The 9277-nt window shown below is 37.5% G+C and overlaps 1 long non-coding RNA gene across 1 annotated transcript; it reads left to right on the top strand.

Annotated features, from left to right (window-relative positions):
• The first annotated feature begins 276 nt into the window (after positions 1–276).
• On the top strand, positions 277–6367 carry LOC145983338 (uncharacterized). The gene is made up of 4 exons (XR_014441237.1): positions 277–340; positions 2420–2605; positions 3570–3642; positions 6254–6367. It is a non-coding gene; the product is annotated as an uncharacterized LOC145983338 (long non-coding RNA).
• Positions 6368–9277: the final 2910 nt, after the last annotated feature.

Genomic DNA, 9277 nt, shown 5'->3' with positions numbered 1-9277 from the left:
GCAAACTACAACTACAAAAATACAATAAAAATAAATCGAACGCTACAAAATCAACAACTTGCTTGTTTCGATTTTCGCGACGCGTTAGCAGCTGAATGTGCCCCGCACGAACCGGATCCACCCACATGACGTAATGCATCCACGGACGACTGCGCATACGTACTGTATGTACATAGCAACGAGCACCCCCTGAAATAGAGCAAATTGCATTGCTGGCTGCAACAATATTTTAGCTCAATAATACTTATAGTTCCCATAGATTTATTTTAGAATGAAAGCCAATGTAAATGTGACATAAGAAACTAATACGAGACCAAAATTCAATGAAAAGAACAAAAAGGTAAGGAAGATATTTTTTTTAATAATATAAATATACATTTTTCGGCTATTTAAATTTTCATCATAAATTTGTGTACAGGAAAACAAAATGAATCTCATCCAGTAGGTGTGTTCTGAATCCGGACAAATAAGTACTGAAATACGGAAAGAATTGAGTTTCGAGCCCGACTTAGAGAAATCACTTCCCCACTTTTCGGGATCCCGAGCATTCGGGAAATTTCAAATGATCGCGTTTATGTGTGGTTAATTGTGCTGCTCAACGAAAGCTAATTCTAGGTGGTGACACGATAGTTTTGTCCTTTCACTTCAGACCGACAACTGTTCTCCCATTTAAGTACACGGGGATAAATTGGAAGTTTAATTTGATCTTAGCCTCAGAAATTATGCCGAAAGACGATAGATGATTTTTCAGTGCTGTAATACTATGGATGGTTGTTAAGAATAGAAAAAGATATCTGAACTAAAAAGAAAATTCAAATGTGCACAGTATTTGGTTATGTTACTTGTAGCTTTCACAATATTTTTTTTTTTTTGGCTAAAGAATAATACATAATAATTCCGTACGACTGCACTTTAATTTTCTTATTTGTTGTTATAATTGACACTTCTACAAGTAAATATGATGCTCTACTTTATATGTAGCACATTTATCGAAAAGAGTAGTTATTACAAAACAATATTATCTTCTGTTTCACGTCTACCAGCCCCCAGGGCGTTTATATTTACAGGAATTATAATTTTGAAAGTATTGTAACAACAAAAAATAGAGAAAGGAAGTGCAAGGGAAAAATGTCTACTGTATGAAAGGAAAGCATACGTTAACATTAAAATATCGGATAATGTAATTATATAATAATAAATATCATGCGCATACTCACATAATTTCTTTTCTCGATTTTTTGGTGAGTTTCTCCGATTCCTACACCCGCCGTTGAATTACACATACTCGCGACCAGAGAAAACATAAAGCCAAGTGTAAAATATAAATTTGTGTAATGTCGAACCCATGGCAGCTAGGAACGACCCAAATAATGCCAAGTTTAGTGCTCTTTGTGCACAAACATACCATATTTGGTCTGTTCGGCCAGCCTGTCGTTGCACTTTAATATATTATTTCTTAGGTTCACGATAATGTAATTTTCAGAAGCTTGTGACTTGCTACATGATCAGGAAGGTTTAGTAAACACATTTTTATTATCGATTTATGCGAGAAACTTTTACAAAGTAACATTTGCATTGCCACTCCATTGTGCTCCAATGTAAAGTTTAGGTCAAGAAAATGAACAGAATTCTGTAGGGACACAACGATGATGGTGCCGCCACCAGTTTCCTTCGACGATATTTCTTAGTTTTTATTATGAACTGTTTTTCTTCTTTTGGGTTCTGTTGATTTTGAGTAGCTTCCAGTAGAAGTTGATGAAGATGCACTTCCAATCCCTTCTTCCTTTTTGGGAAGATATCAGTCGTTAGAATTGTGCCAAAACTATCGATAGCTTCCATCACCTTTTCGGACATGCAGTATGTAAATTTTATTTTTGTATATCACTGATATCTAAAATAACAAAACAACGCTGATCGCAGGTTCCTGATTTCATAAACTGAAAGAAACAGAGCGTGACGCTATTACCCCGGCTCACTTATTACACGTTCTATGTCCATTACGAGCTCGTTCTTGAACACATTCACGATCACTTAGTACATAACGATAATACATTAAATATACTAGAAATATATGCGCAGTGTAATTGACAGAAATTTAAAATACAGTCGCGCATGCAACAGACTTACCTTGGCTGTTTTACAACAGGCGGGAAATCAACCGCCTTTTGCACAACATAGAGAAATACTGGTGCCACAGAGAATATTCCAGAACGGTTTCTTGCTTTCTTGACTTCAGAACCTTTAATCAAGGTACTGCATATGTCATCTCTCTGATTTCTTCCAAAATAAGCTCTTTACGAGAACTTGGCGTTATTACCCCAAGGGACCTACATTTTGCACATTTGGTTCACCGTTAGTTATTGTACGGAAAGTTGCAGTTAGAATTGAATAGTACAAAGAATAAATTTTTCTTTCTCAGAAAAGTGTCTCAACATACAACTTTGGGAAGTGGAAAGACGCCACCAAGCCAAGATTGCCTGAGGATAGTCAAGTTAAACCGACAGACTGAACACCAAGGCCTTCACGTCTTCCGAAGAGCCAATGGGACAGAGGACGACGATTCAGGCAACAGCATCTGCCAAGAGGAAGACTGTACAAGCAGTAGGTGAGAATTCCTTTTCATTCTTTTACATATCTGTACATAATTTCGCTTATTATTCCAAATGTGACACCAACGAAAAATGTCTCTGTATGCCTCTGGTCAATAGCTGTGAGTGCAAAGGAACACTGTTGACAAAACAAATAAAGAATTTAAAAGTTCATTTCAATATAGGTTCTGATAAATCTACAGATTGTATCAAGACGATCTTTTAAATATCGAATTACTTAGCGGGCCTCTAGTTGCAGGCTTTAATTACTGCATGATTTTCAGTTTTGTAACGATACAAATTGAAAGCAAGGAATAAAACCATTTCAAACTTGAAGAAATGTTTAGACAAGATTGTTCTATTTTGCTCTCGTTCAAAGTCAGTAAAATCTCACAAGTGTATTGAAAGGCATATTTATTTATTTATGCTGATATTATCCTACTGAAAAACAACTGACGAGTCTTAGTGCAGCAGTACATATATACATTTAAAAATGTATAAGAGACAAATTTATTATACAAGATTTGATGACAAGAATGTAAATATAAAAGAGAAATACTAAACACATTTAAAATTACATTAAAATATACATTAAAATGTACCTGACGAAAACATTAAAATACAATTGATCTTTAGGATCGGTGAAAATCATTATATTTGCTGATTATAGAATTTAGAAAATGATTGTTTTTATAATCTTTACATGTTGTTAATAACGACCCGTTTGTTCTTATACGAAGATAGATATATTCTGGATATGAAAAGACTTTCGGAGAGCACTTTTAACCGGTTCTATATATTTTTTTTATGCAACGTGTAGATTGACCCATGCCAGAAAAGTTCACAATGCTTGCTTCTTTCTTGACAGTCTGATGTTTTTACTTCTATCACACTGTTCAAGATTCCAGTTGCATTGCTTTTAATTATTAATTAATAATATCTCAGCATTGGGTTTATTTGTGTTTACCTTGTACCTTTCAGAGGCAACTCGGATATCCAGGGACGACAAAATCAAACTGCTGCAAAGTAGGAGCGGAACAATCACAACAAATTGGTAAGTACCATTGGCTCCATACACTGTACTTACTGTTGACATAAATATCTTAACACATTTCTCACAATGTTATTCTTCAAAGAACATCCATTCTTTAATTCGAGGATTATATCTCGTACATTTTCGCAGTAGTTTTCAGTCATAAAACCCTATCGTCAGTTTCAAGGTTAATTTATTGCTGTTTTTGTGCTAAAGCAGATAAAGGTTCAACTCTCGAATACCAAGCTTTCGATAGCTTGAAGAAAAACAAAATATCTAATGTCGTGTGGTGAAAGTCAGCGGAAAAAATATTTCTCTTTTACTTGTTTTTTTTTTAAGTTGTATTTAACGTTATTTTATTCATCGAGGAAATAGTATAATTTTATGATAATTTCAAATGGGGTGTAATTTGGATAGTTTTGTTAATAACGAAAACAAATTAATCCCAGGTCGGGATTCAAAACCGAGGCGCCTGGAGTCGTAGCGCGCTATGCTAACCACTCCATCACGGAGGCAGGCAGGAGTGCAGATGTTTTAATCGGAATGCAAGAATATAGTTGGGGAACTTCTTTTTGCTTAAAAATTACGTGAAATGGTTACATCTCGTAATTGGTTTCAGCTTAAGGTTTGAATAAGCAACAATGAAGCAGATCACACTAGAAATTCATAATGCTTATGAAATTTAACACAAAACCACTAACCCAGTATGAAAGGGGGTGGTACGTGGTCGTACTTACAAACGAGGTATTTATTCCCGCAAATAGTATCAAATATTTTATGAAAGTTGTTATATATATGGAAAATTAAGGGGTGGGTGGATGTCTCCTACACCGCATTGAATAAGCTGTCACCATTTCTGCGCTCGCCGAACATTGAACTTTCTGGCAGAAACTGCGCGGTGTTGTCGCTCTCTACTGTCAAGTGCTCTCTGTTTGGAGAAGCCAGGCCGCATATAAGCTACACGAAAATGCATAGTTCAAGTCCTGATTCGAATGCCACTTTACTTTAGGAAGTTCAGTTTCTCTCTGACAACCATATGTCAAGTCCACGTGGAACCCAGTATATCCTCCCCTAAAACCTTTCCCACCAATAGGGTTCATTTTAGAAGCTGGCAGTAATTGTAAAGTCCACGTGGAGCAAATGAGATGTTGCAAATTCAGTTTCTGTAGAGATTTCACAACGTGAAATTGCGGTTATCTTTGCTAGATTGTGTTGTAGAGTTGTGCTATTCTCTTTTATATACACGATGTAGACACCTTGGGAGTTTAACGTCGTGTTGGATGTCTAAACACTGCAGGTAAACGTGGCAACAGCGTTTCTCAGAAAAATAGGTACTGCCCGAATACAGATCGGCTTCCTCTCGAGCTGTCAAAGATACCGAACTGGCATTCGAATCAGGACTTCAACTTTACAAATGTTCATACAGTACACTTGCCAATACCACGATAATTGGGCCAAATACACTTCTTGAATGACATAAAGTGAGGAATAAAGTAGGAAGTGGCAACATCGCGTGCGTAATCTCTGCTTCTCTGCTCCCCATTCGCCCTTCGCTCTCTAGCAGACAGCATTTACCTCGTCTGTGATTGGTAGAAACTGTCTAGTAATCTCTAGCGCGGAAAAGGTGACGAGTTGGAACAAGCGCGGTATAGCTTCCGCCTAGTGGCGTGCACAAGGGGTTTGGTGGGGGACATAACACCCTTTCCTTTGGCCCAGTATTTCTAAGCAAAGAACGTGAAAGGAAAATGAAAGGAGACTACTAAAAAAAAGTATACGAATACCCTCCCTCATCCTTTCGAAAATCCACGCCACTGCTTTCACCTTTTCTTCTAACTCGCTGTCCCTTTTGACTCTCTTCGCACTCACGCCTCCAGTTGGTTACAAGGTGCAACACCGACCCATCTACGTCGTCGATTTGGTGTCTACGCCGTTTGCACTACGTTGTGGTGCGGTGTATAGTATGGTTACGTAATGCGTGCTAACCAATCAAATGAACGCATGAAACAACATGCAGGAGGCATTTGATAAATTTTCTGAACTTCAATTGGTTGGACACAATTTCCTTGCAGCATCGTGAGACAAGGATACAACTGAACTGCACCTGGTGTCAAAAACTTCAGCAAACCAGACGGGGCCTCTGAATCACAATGTGCTCCACTGATCATTGAATTGCTCATTGTTTGTATTGGAATGTACCACTTTTACATTTAGTTTATACTAATAAGTTTCTCAAGTAAACTAGTTAAAAAAAGGAGGGGCAATTTCACACAGCCTTTTCCACCAAAGTTCTGTGACGTCAGAAACACAATGACATTGGAGTGTCTGACGTTTGCATCACATTCTTTTTCGTAAAAATAGTATCGATATGGTTTTGTTAACGAAATTTCCGTTACAAGTTTTATTTCCCTCCGCTTTCAAGTAGGGAGCCAGATCTCCAACTTTAAATTTTATTTTCTTCCTAACCGTAACGATAGAAAACATCAAATATTCCAATGGTCGTTTTTATGAGGAAAATGTCTCTCCTATACTAACATGTTGTTCTTGTGAATAAATTGTTAGTTAAGTGTTATTGTTTGTCATTATTTTCTAGATCACCGGTAAGTAACACTAAAACAAATACTTTCTTTTACAGGTTCCAGTAAATTAATAATTTGATAAAAAAAAGGAGATCTTTGCCTTAACCCTCCCCTCGAAAAAGCCTATCTTGGGCCAGTGGAAAAACTGGGGGTCCATTTTTAAAGGTTCCTTCAACTTTAGGGGGAAAGGGGTGGGGCAAGGGAGGGTACAGAGGGGGAAGAACCAGCGCTGCGTAGGGGTGAATGGTCCGTGGGGGATGTAACTCAGGCCAGGAGGGACGTAGGCACCAGCGGGTTGCTGAAAAGCAGTCGTTGGTGAAAACTCCATACTTCCACCCTTTCACGAGCCCTGTCTGAATGGGCTCCTTGGGGCTCCTGGTCTCGGTATCGGGGTGGTGTGATGGCGTACAGGAGGCGTGGGTGAATGCTCGCCTCTGTCGGTGTTTGTGAGAGGCGGGGGAGGCCGTCCCTTTTCCCTCCTTAATTGTGTAGGGGAAGGGTTGCAGGGGATGTAGTGGTTGCATGGAAACTCGCACGATTCGCTCCTACACTCCACACCGCTCGGTCTTCTGTCGCCTGGAAGCAGTTCGATCTCCTTTCCATTTTTTTCCAGATTGTTTTCCAGTATTCCTCCAGTGACTCATGGTGCCACAGTCAGAACAGCTATCGAAAAGTATGGAGCATTCTCAGATTACATTCTCTTTAGACTATTTTACGTCGTTTTTTGTACGTCTGTAGGTGCATCGCGACAATGGGGATGAATAATAAAACGTATCCCAGGCTTCACAGTGCGTTCCACTAAGCAATTCAAACTGTGAGCTGTAAGGTCAATTTTAGGGCTTTTAACTAGGGTATCGGTATCAGTAACGGAAAGTATCGGTTGAACTTTATTCACCGATACTGGTCGTTACTTTCCCGGTGCTTTGATCGGTTGCGGGGTCCTCAAGAATACCCCGCAACATTTTCACAGAGTCTAATTATCCTCGAAAGTATGCAAGATTCGAAATCTCCATTGATTTTTTACCAATATTATGTGATAAGACTGTCCATAACAGTTATACTCTGAAACAAATTTTAAAACTATTTTAAAGCAAAACACTGGTAAATTAGTGGTTTTAATTGGAGTAGAATACTTACCCACTAGTATTAGTCAAAATTTTGAACAAGATTTAATTGTTACAGTTTTCAAGCAGCAGTATCGTTAACGTTCAACCATAGTTATAAGACTATTTGGTGGATATTGCTATAATGACTCACAGTACATGTAACACATTATACTATGCAGTTATGATTATTTCGGAACTGCAACACATGCAACCTTGCATTTCTAATGTTTAAAAAGTATATTGTGAATGTCACAGTGAAACATGAAGTCTATAAACAAATATCCATGTAAAGCAGAACTACTAACAGTTTGATCCTTTAAAACACATTGTATACTTGCAGCTACTAATCTTACACACCAAACATGTATACATTTCTTGAACACATCGATATTTTAATACTTTCAAAATCTATCTCTGAGTTTTCATTATGCAAAACTTTCCAATAAGCTGTTTTTAACATTCTAAACGCTTCTTTTAACATAAAATGTGTTTAAAATATTCTGAATCCATCTGAGGTTGCCTCTAAGTTTCATCTAGATAAATTCTCAAATGTTCAAGTGCACCTCGCAATATTTTTTTTCAAAAACACACATATTTTTGGCCACATTACACTGTTACGTTAGGACATACACCAGTGGCGTATACTGGGTTGAAAACCTGTTCTATCTCGCCATACAATAATGTTAAAACTAACAATAATTTGCTAGTGGAGGGTTCCTTCTCCTGCTGTGGTGTGCCATTACTTAAAAATAATCAGGAAGTGTATCATTGAAAGACTAACAGTGTTCAAGTACAAATATTTCATGCTCGTACATAACTACTGGCGAACTATATTGTGAAATATTTGTATTCCTACATACGAACATAAAATGGAACATATTTTTGTTAACTTCTAATCTTGAATACTTCATTTGAACAGGAACTTATTTCTTCTCTTGTTTTAGGCAAATTTTAGGTCACGTATTGAAAAAAATGTTCCTTGTCAACTCTTTGCCAACTCTTAAAAAGTCAGGTTGCCAACTCCCGAAGTCATCAAAGTCATCTGAAGAAATTGATGCAGATTTTGTAATCTTGGCATATGAATTCTAGTCCCTGGGCCTCTGACTTACCTGATTTACACACAGATATAGAGATATAGTTAAGGGTTCTGTACTAAATACCTATGCTGGGGTAAATGAAGTACTTGCTTGTTTTTACGTTGCTTTTTTAATCTGTCTACGTTAATCGCTACGATGCAGATGAATGGTGAATAAATGATGATTAAACGATGAAACAAACTCAGCAGCTGTACCTTAACCAGGATTCGAACCTAGAACGTAGGCATCTAGCACTTACTGACTAATGAATGTGCCCCACCATGAGTCACTGGACACCAAACACACTGTTTTCAATTCCGTTTCTTGTTTCGTTATTTGCTCCGGTTATTTCATTGTAACTCGGTTCCTATTTGGTCAGATTTCAGTGTTCATGCATACGTGTGTGTATTCATTACTATACCGCATATACAGTACGTTCATTTTATTTGTTGTCTAGGAATTCTCGAACTTTTTGTATTTGGCGGTTTTACGCAGCTCGTCTAAATGGACATCTTACATTCTATGGTCTTTTACTCATTCTTCATCTTATTTGGGTTCTTATTTCTGTTTCTGTCCTCTTCCATTATCGTGCTTACCTGTCAGTTCCCTACTGCCAATTTCCGTCGCTTTTTACCTCATTAGTTAGTCGCGACGTTGAGGATAGATGAGAATTGTTGCAATACAGTAAACTATGGTGACTTTGTGACATTTTCATGATTTTGTTTACCACAAGAAAGTATCAAACTGCAGCATCTCAGTAAGAAACTACAATAGGAATTTCAAACATGAAGTTTTGAATGCTGGTAATTATTTTGCAAGACATTTAGTTAGAATTGAAATAATGAATCAAACTGTTGTCAGAATATCATCCCATGCATTCGGGTGCAGTTTGCAATGT

The sequence above is a fragment of the Lepisma saccharinum genome, unplaced genomic scaffold, assembly GCF_977018435.1.
Source record: "Lepisma saccharinum unplaced genomic scaffold, izLepSacc3.1 HAP1_SCAFFOLD_831, whole genome shotgun sequence".
NCBI classification, from domain to species: domain Eukaryota; kingdom Metazoa; phylum Arthropoda; class Insecta; order Zygentoma; family Lepismatidae; genus Lepisma; species Lepisma saccharinum.
This window is presented reverse-complemented; position numbering and strand designations above follow the sequence as displayed.